Raw genomic sequence first — 9,478 nt, forward strand, 5'->3', positions numbered from 1 at the left:
GCTAAAAACCTCGAGTTAAGTGGTGGACTCAGTAGTTAATAACAAGTTAATATCTCCACTTCAGATACTCCTTTAGTAATAACAATTTCTCCTCACTGCAGGCTACATCTTCTTTTTTTTAAATGCACTTCTTTAGCCTTCTTGTTATAAAATCTTTCAACACACTCTTAAAACTAAATTTGCTGAGAGTTCAAACTGTTCAGACCATACAGTACAACTGATCAATAGCAAGAGCAGAAGAGCTGGAAAATGTGAGAACACCTGGGTCTCAAAAACCTTAGCAGAGCTGGTAACAAATTTATAAAGGGTGTCTCAAAAAAAAAACCAAAAAACAAAACACCACCAACAAACAAACCCAAAACAAACTTTGTCTGCTCACTGCTGTCTAAATCCTACACCCTTCAGCAGTGTAGGAGAGTACCTGCTACCCATGTGCTCTGCTTTGAATGCATTGAGTTCATCTCACACTTTGTGAGGCAGCACTCTCTACCGTTGCATCTTCCTGCCTCTTTGGATGTGTCTAGACTGCTCTTCAAGCTCTGTGGTGTCTCACGGTCCCAGCCTCCCAAATATCCAGACCCTGCCTGTACACCTGGACTTCCTACCAAAGAAAAAAATGCACTTAGACCTCCTATAGAAAAAAGACAACAGGGTGGCATGGGGAGTACTGGGCTCTTCACAAGCATAGAGAATTTGTTTCCTATTCTGTCCATGAGCTACTTACTGTATTTATTCTGCCTTACCTATCTGTAATACTTCAACTCATGTCCTGTTGTGTGACTTGTTCAACCAAATGTTTGTTGTTTCTCTTACCCATTTTTATCCCTATTTGGATTTGCTGTACCATCTCCCGCATTGTACTCCACAAAAATTGTCCTTAGCTTATTTCTTTGAGCTGCCGTTTCATAATTTATTATCTCCATATGACCTTCTAGTAATATTCTTACCCAACTTTATCTCATGTATCAATCATCCATTCTACATATTGTCCCACAATTATCACAATGAATGTAGGCTACTGCAGCTGTGGAAGAACAATGCCTTCAAAGACAGCTCTCAAACAAAAGAAGAGAAATGAACATCTTCACCACAACCCCCGCCCCCGTGAGAAATTCTGCTTTCCACTGTCTTAGACTCATTACCGACTGGAGGCCCCTACAACAATTAAGTACTGCAAGAGACCAGCCTGAGGTCAGATCCTAAAAAAATTCCCTGGTCCTGCCACCAATCTATTGTGCTAGCTCTGAGTAAGTCTTTATCATCTCCCTGCCTCAATTTTCCTCCTCAACAAATGCGCCTAAAATGTTATTCCTCCTGGAGAAGTTAATTTGAGATGAGTACAGGGAACACTGTAAGACTGGAATGTTTTTCTTGTAGTTAGCATGGAGACTCAGTCCACTTCCCATGGACAAAGCCTGAGAACAGTGATGGTTTCTTCTTGTATTTTCAGGCATCTTTGGTCCATTACTGTTGGGGGGAGGGGGGGGGAGGGGAGGGAAGGGGAGAAAGAAGTTCAAACACTAGCAGGCAGACGATAACTGGATCTATACCTGTGTGAATGTCCAAAACTGAACTTTTGAACTCTCAGGAAGACTGCTGCTTTCTACTGGCAACCAGTACCGTCTGGCTACAAATTTTGATAAAACTGTGACTGAAGAGTGGCACATCCCAACTCCTCCAATTAGCACAGAGACAGAACCCCCAATTAGGAGGCTGATGATGCATTGTGTTTCTACACATAGACTACTTGAGAAAATGGGAGGCTAGGGGCCTCAAAGAAGGGCTCCTTGAAAAAAAAGAGACATGGCTTTGGAGAGAAGAAAGGGGTCTGGGAGAAAGGTGGTGAAAATCCCAGCTGGAGGAAAGATCCTGGAGATCAGGGGGTATATGAGGAAACTACTGCCAGGGGGTGCTCAGGGACCTCAGTCTGTAACGCCTGAGGCCAGTAACTGTGAGCAGCAGCACGCCACAATCCAACATGACTTTATCTCCAGCGTTCCCGGACCAGCAGTGACTCCCCTGCCGGGAAGGGAAGCCAAGACCTACTGAACATAATGCTGGGGAGGAGCAAGTGTGTGTGAGATAATCTAGCTGAGTAAAAACTGTAGTCTTGTTGGTTCTTGAATAAACCCAAGTACCCAGATCCACTATGGGCTGTTGGTTACTCTACCTTGCCCATGAACATTACAAGCTTGGAGCGCTGCAGCCTGTAGCAGAGTCCCATCCTTTCTGAACAAATGCCATCTGTTTGACACTGATGCACAAGGCCACGGATGTATTAGGCTAATTTGAATACAGCTTTCTTGTAGGATTTACTATGATGACTGTGACCGTTATCATGGCCTCCCAAAGGTACAATAAAGGCATCCAAAGGTGAAATATCCTGCATTTATATAGCATGCTCATACGATGTCTCCAGATTGCCCTTAAATCCACGCTATGTACCCCAGAGGGCTCCCACAGCAAAGGCATCTAGCACTACCTGCACGCATTCACCACCACCCTTTCCCAAGCTACTCACTTCTGTGAAGCAGGCAGCACTAGGCTTGCCAGCCCCAGTCCTGTCCCAGAACAGAAAGAGGCAGGAGAATGGGTATGGGGCTGCAATCTCTGACACGCCATCCTCCATGTTAACAGGGCAGGCTGGCAGCAGAGTGATGAATGAACAATCCTGAGAAATAATAAACTATTTCTTCAGTAAATGCAGGTAAATATGCATATGCCAGAGAACCATTTATTTTTAAAGTACCCTGGTTTTAATTGTAAGCTCTTCCTAAGATACCTGAAACCAATGTCCAGACCATTTGCTCATGGCAACATTTATGCTTTGGATAGAACATTCTCAACTTATTTGCCACACCTGCCTTGTCCACTTGCCCAGACGACAACCCTAAGTCTCTCTTCTCTTTAATTTTTGTCTTGCTACAAGAGAATAATACTCCATCCTTCTGGGAGTCTAAATGAGCCATTTGGGAACCCAGGCCAGGGTGCACGGTGGGCTGGTTTATGAAAAAAAAAAAAAAAAAAAAATTGTAGGTGGGAAAATAATGAGAAGTGGAGGAGATACAGCTCTCTTCCGCTTTTTTCTGATTCTGAACTGTTTTCTGATGTGTTTAAGTTTTTGGTGACGCCCACTACCTGATTACACAGCTATGGATTTTGAACCTAAAAAAGATGGAACGTGTATCAAGCATTATACATCTCTTTTCCCCTCTTTTTCCCCTTAAACTCTTGGGGCAGCTTACTTGAACATTAATTTATCGTGGGATTGATCTATCTATTTGTGCACCAGTTAGCAGGGCTTTTAAGAACTTTGTGCCATGTTTACGTTCAGAGCTGTAGACCTCTGGATCGGAGCCGACTGGTTCCTAATGAAGCTAGACAGCAAGCAGGGCATGCACAGTATTTAAATTTGGGTACTACTTTTTCTCAGGTACTTTAAAATCCTTTATTTAGGAGTCAAATTTAGGGTTGTGAACGTTACACATTTTCAGCCCTTATTAGAGCAATATGGCATCCATAATGTGCCATAATTACTGAGAGGAAGATTACCAGTTTCAAGGCATGATTTAAATAATGCAGTAACTAAATAAAGAAACTAATGCAATACTAAATAAAGCACTAACAAAACATTTACAATGTAATAAAAGAAAATGCAAGAGAAATGAATTCATCACAGGCTGGTAAACTTCTGCAGGTACTACCTAACATACATGAATGTGACAAAAAATTGTTTTACCCTGCCTTACCTGGAAAAAGCTCAAAAAAATCTTCCATTTCAAGAAATGCACCCACTTGCTATATAATGCTTGCTGTTCGCGATCCTCATGAAACAAACATCCTCTCCATTTTCTATGTATTAAAAAGATTTTTAAAATACTAAAACTTGGAGGTAAACATCTTAAGCTAAAATAGTTTCAATCCCTGTTTCCTGAACAATGAAAAGGGGAGCAAATTTTTAAAGCCACAGCTTGAAAATATATCTGAGACAAAAAAAAGCCCATATAACAGGAACAGAGGTCATGAAACGCATGGCTACAACCAGGTTTATACCAAATTCAGATGGTTTTCAAATGATTGTTTCAAAAAGCCTGGTGATACAAATATCTGTATCACCTTCAACTCAGATTTTCATGTACAATCATTCCACAAATTTTTCATAACTGAACATAAACTGATCTAACAATCAAGGGCAGAGAAAGAATATACAATAACAGCTGCTTGCTGTTAATCCGCATGTATTGTTCTTTCCGTATGTAAAGTTAAAAAATAATATTCATTACAAGTTGTTGTACACTTATTATGTTGAAACTTTTTCATAATAACCTATTATGTTTCCCCAAATACTTCCTGGGGAAATAACATTTAAAAATATTTCCCATTGTGAAAATTTCCTTTTTTTCCTTTTTTATTTTTATGTTTTTAAAATAAAACAAAGGAGTAACAATTTCAAGTTACTTAATGCATGATCTATTGTACCCCTTAATGTATAATGCTATTTCAGAAAATAACTTTAGAACATGCTTATTTTGAAAAGCCTCATTTGTTTCTCTGATCTCAAGTTCAAGAATACTCAAACTCCAGCCATTTTTCTCCAAATCTCTCTCCTGCAAACAACTTGGGATTGGAAAGCAAAGCTGGTTTCTTTCATGCTCATCCATCACCACCAATAATAAAGATTTGAGATTAAATCATGCCCTTCCTCACTGATTCCAATAGTCTGGGATAAAAAGCTTTACTTACAATTTCCTTTGCCTTGTTTTGTATATTTAAAGTACACTATGTCATACTTACAGAGCCAAATTCATTTACTCCTAAGCAATCCAACTAAGCTCACTGAAGTCTTCTGTAATTCCCAGATCTAGTTCTGCCTTCTAAAAGGCCATTCAAATCTCTCTTGAAAGCGTAGAATTGGACAAGCTGGTAACACTGAAGATGCATTTGTTATTTTCAAATCAAATTATACTTTCTCCTACTTTTTCTTGTTACCTGGACAAACAAAATCGAAATTGTACCACAGGGTGGAAAGATATTGACTATGTGTAAAAGTTTCCCCCTCTATTCCTTTGATTTACTCCATTCTCTAAATAAAGCAAAGAAACAGACTAAGAACAGGCTCAAAGCCACAAGTCACATGGTTTTCCTTGCAATTATGATTTTAACCCTGTCATGTAACAGGATATTATGATACATGTTGTATCCTTTAAGAGGATGTCAGTCAGCATAGACATCTACACATATAAGAGATTCAACTCTTAAGCCTTTATTCTGACAAGTGTCCTACATTTGTAAGCTATGAGCAAGGGAGTATTTTTCCACACAAGTGGAATCACAGAATCACAAAATTATCAGAGTTGGAAGAGACCTCTAGAGATCATCTAGTCCAACTCCCCTGCTAAAGCAGGATTGCCCAGAGCACATTACTCAGGACTGCATCCAGGCGGGTCTTGAAAATCTCCGGAGAAGGGGACTCCACAACCTCCCTGGGCAGCCTGTGCCAGTGCTCTGTCACCCTCACTGTAAAGAAGTCTTTCCGTGTGTTGGAACAGAACTTCCTATGTTCCAACTTGTGCCCACTGCCCCTCGTCCTGTCACTGGGAACCACCGAGAAGAGTGTGGCTCCATCCTCCTTCAACACACCCTTTAGATATTTGTAAGCAGTAATAAGGTCTCCCCTCAGCCTTCTCTTCTCCAGGCTAAAGAGTCCCAGCTCTCTCAGCCTTTCTTTATAAGGGAGATGCTCCAATCCCTCAATCATCTTGGTTGCCCTTCGCTGGACTCTCTCCAGCAGTTCCCTGCCCCTCTTGAACTGGGGAGCCCAAAACTGGACACAGTATTCCAGTTGTGGCCTCACCAGTGCCGAGTAGAGGGGGAGAATGACCTCCCTCGACCTACTGGTCACACTCTTCCCTATGCAGCCCAGGATTCCATTGGCCTTTTTGGCAGCAAGGGCACACTGCTGGCTCATGGACAATTTACTGTCTACCAGGACCCCCAAATCCTTCTCCTCAGAACTACTTTCCAGCAGGTCCACCCCTAACCTATACTGGTGCCTACCATTCTTCCTCCCCAGGTGCAGGACCCTGCACTTGCTTATGTTGAACCTCATTAGGTTCCTCTCTGCCCAGCTCTCCAGCCTGTCCAGGTCCCGCTGGATGGCAGTGCGGCCCTCTGGAGAGTCAGCCACCCCTCCCAGTTTGGTATCATCAGCGAACTTGCTGAGGATACACTCTGTCCCCTCATCCAGGTCATTAATGAATATATTAAACAAAATTGGACCAAGTATCGACCCCTGGGGGACACCACTGGTTACAGGCCTCCAACTAGACTTCATGCCACTGAACATGCACATAAAAACCCTTTCCTTATGAAACAATTATCTCCTTACTTCCTCCATTCATCACCATTGTAGAGGGCAGGGGGAGAACCAATCCAGAAGTATTCTATTTGGCTGTTTTATAAAAACCTAGGTTTGGTTGAAACCTTGAGAGAGAACGTATTAGAACTTACTGACTTCTATTCAAATATTCACTTGATTCAAATTATCGGTGAACCTTGCAAGACAATTGAGTTCCATAAATTGTTTGGTTTTATAAAAGAGAAGTATTTCCAAAAATACAGAAAATGTTATATTGAAAGTCGAGGATAGAGCCTAACACCAGTCAACTTTTTAATACGGCTATCCTTTCAAGTGAGGAAAACCTGCTTATACAAGTTCCACTAGTATAAATACAGAGTAACTCTGCTAATTTAATTACCATTCCATTAGCCAAGTTCTTTACTAATATCCTTGCACCAGAAAAAGCGTATCAAATAATTGTAAAGTTTTAACTTGGTACTTCCACTTTGGACTCTTCTGTTTCCTCTTTTTTTTTTTTCTCATAGTCCTCTTCTATTTTATGATGATTCAGCTGAATTATGAGATACACTTAGTGTAAATTTGACTACTATCCAGAAATAGTTGACAGCAGTGAATTCCTCTAGATGTCACATTCTTGATTTTAGGAATAGTTTTGTTTTAACAAGTGTAAAAATATTTATGGAATGCAGGAACTAAAATCTTTTTCCAGATATAAACAAAGCTAAAATAAAAAAGAAAGAAACATAATTTCTGAATTACAAATAACAAAATGAAAAAAATAAACAAATTACATAAGATCCGAATCATGTCTTCTGTGTCAAAGGATGTGGAAGAAGTTAATACGTTCAAATTCCCTTTGATAACGCTAGACAGAAAAATATTTTATTATGATTTCCTAGTGATTACTTAATTCTAACAATTCAAAGAATGTTGGATTCCACTGCTGTGTTAACAATAAGATAAATGACAACCAATTATGTAAATGGAATCCTTTAGACAAAATTTCCTCACTATTTAAGAACTATGAAATCAAAAGACCCAGCCCGAGTAAGACACATGCCTGTTGATTTTCTTAAGATATTTTTCTAGATAATTCTAGCCAAATGGCTTTCATTTCATGAACAAAACTCGCAATCTCAAGTACACTGGTACTTAAGAATCTTAAGTACAGTGGACTGAATTTCCAGAAGGGAAGAGCTCTGACAGGTTAAAGAACTTCATCTTCAAGTCTGCTTTATGTCAAAAATGAAACTTGGCCTAGAGGTTACTACGCCTTGTATAATTCCTCAGTCAGGTGTTTGTGCAAGAGTTCAGAATAAACTCAAGTTTCCAACTACTCCGTTAAGACTGGCTAAGACTGTTTTGCCATGAAAGCTTAAATGTATTTTAGAACAACTTTAGCCAAGAGGGCTACAGCTATTTCACTAAATGATACAGATAAAGGAGTTAAGACACGTCCTTCTTTTCTAAGAACAGTAGTCCTCAATACAGAGTATATTCCACTTTGGGAATTTACAACAGTTGTTCTGACAGTTCCTCTTGGCACAGTATTGTTGTAACGGTCTTCCTGTTAAAAGGCTCTCCCCAGCTAGTTCTTTACACCTTTTCACTCATTACTGTACTTGTTTCTTGCAGATAGTCACTCATCAAATAAAATGGAGCACTGCACAGTGCCTTGGATGCTTTAGCCTTTTGTACTGCTGAGGGTCTTCCAATGGCAACTCCACAGCCTGCTTTCCACTGGCAGCTCTGTAACCTCACTGCCTTAAGGGGGAACAACCAACAGTGAGTTCGAACAGGCTCTGGTTAAACACCTATCGTTATTATGGGAAAAGTATTATAAGAGGATAACTTTCACCATTACAGATGATGTATGCCATCAGCGATATGTAGGTATCACATAGGTACCATTTAAAGCAAATGATATCTACAGTCACTATCAAAAGTATAAGTTTGTCTTGCAGATAAAAAGAGATTCCACAGCTGATGTTCTGGTAAGAGCATTACTATATACAAAACTACACACACCACAGACTTATATAAAAGTGTTAATAACTCAGGGTCACATGAAGAACTGACTTCATTCATCCTGTATAAACATCTTTTTTTTTCCTTACAGGACACCTACCATTATAATCACTGAGCTGCTTTGAAGACTTACCTCTAAAAACTAGCCTGTCACATCCTTAATTCTGTAGCTTTTACATACTTCTATTAAGGTGGGGAGAACATTACTAGGAGCCTAAAGAATGTCTTTGTAAATGTACTACCTCCTTATTTCTCCTTTACATTTAAAACAAACCAGCTAACTCTAAAACTAATCTGTACTACAGCTATATTAACTCACCATTCAGCATAAACAGCTACTGTAGCTGCCATAGACATAGTCTGTAGTTATATGATTCACTAAGCAGATGATTTAGGGAAGCAAAAGTTTCCTTGTGACAAAGGCTTGAGTTATGCTTTATGTGAAGAGATGAGGCTTGACTCACTGCAATCAACTGTATGTTCTGACAAAAATCAGCAGAAAACTTACAAAGTATAAAAGCAAAAAAGTACCTTCCAGTGTTCTCGTGAGTTAACATCATGGTGAAATTGCTATTTTCCTTACTCTGGCTACAAGAAATATGCAAGTTATCATCAATATTTGTGACTCCCCTGTTTGTGTTGCTAAACTCAACAAGACATTTTCACACTTGCTTGGATTTCAGTGTGTGAGCCATCTTCCACCAGCTCCCCGGCCTCATTACTGCGTCTCATCTGTCATGCACTTGCCACAAAGAGCTCAGAACTGTGGCCAACACAGACCAACACTTAACAGATATCTCACTTGGTGCCAAAGTTTAGGCCCCCTCCAGTTCCTCTTTACCAGATTAAATCATGTCAATTGGTGCCAAAGTTTAGGCCCCCTCCAGTTCCTCTTTACCAGATTATATCATGTCAAGCTCCCACACCGAGCAGGACGTGGTGGCGCTGGGCTCACACCTCAAAGTTACTCTGTAATGCTTTTAGGAGGAATTCATACAATAGAATGATAGAATCATCTAGCTTGAAAGGGACCTTTAAGATCACCCAGTCCAACCATCAACCTAACACTGCCAAAGCCACCACTAAACC

Source organism: Charadrius vociferus, unplaced genomic scaffold, assembly GCF_000708025.1.
Source record: "Charadrius vociferus isolate BGI_N301 unplaced genomic scaffold, ASM70802v2 scaffold15, whole genome shotgun sequence".
Classification (NCBI taxonomy): Eukaryota; Metazoa; Chordata; class Aves; order Charadriiformes; family Charadriidae; genus Charadrius; species Charadrius vociferus.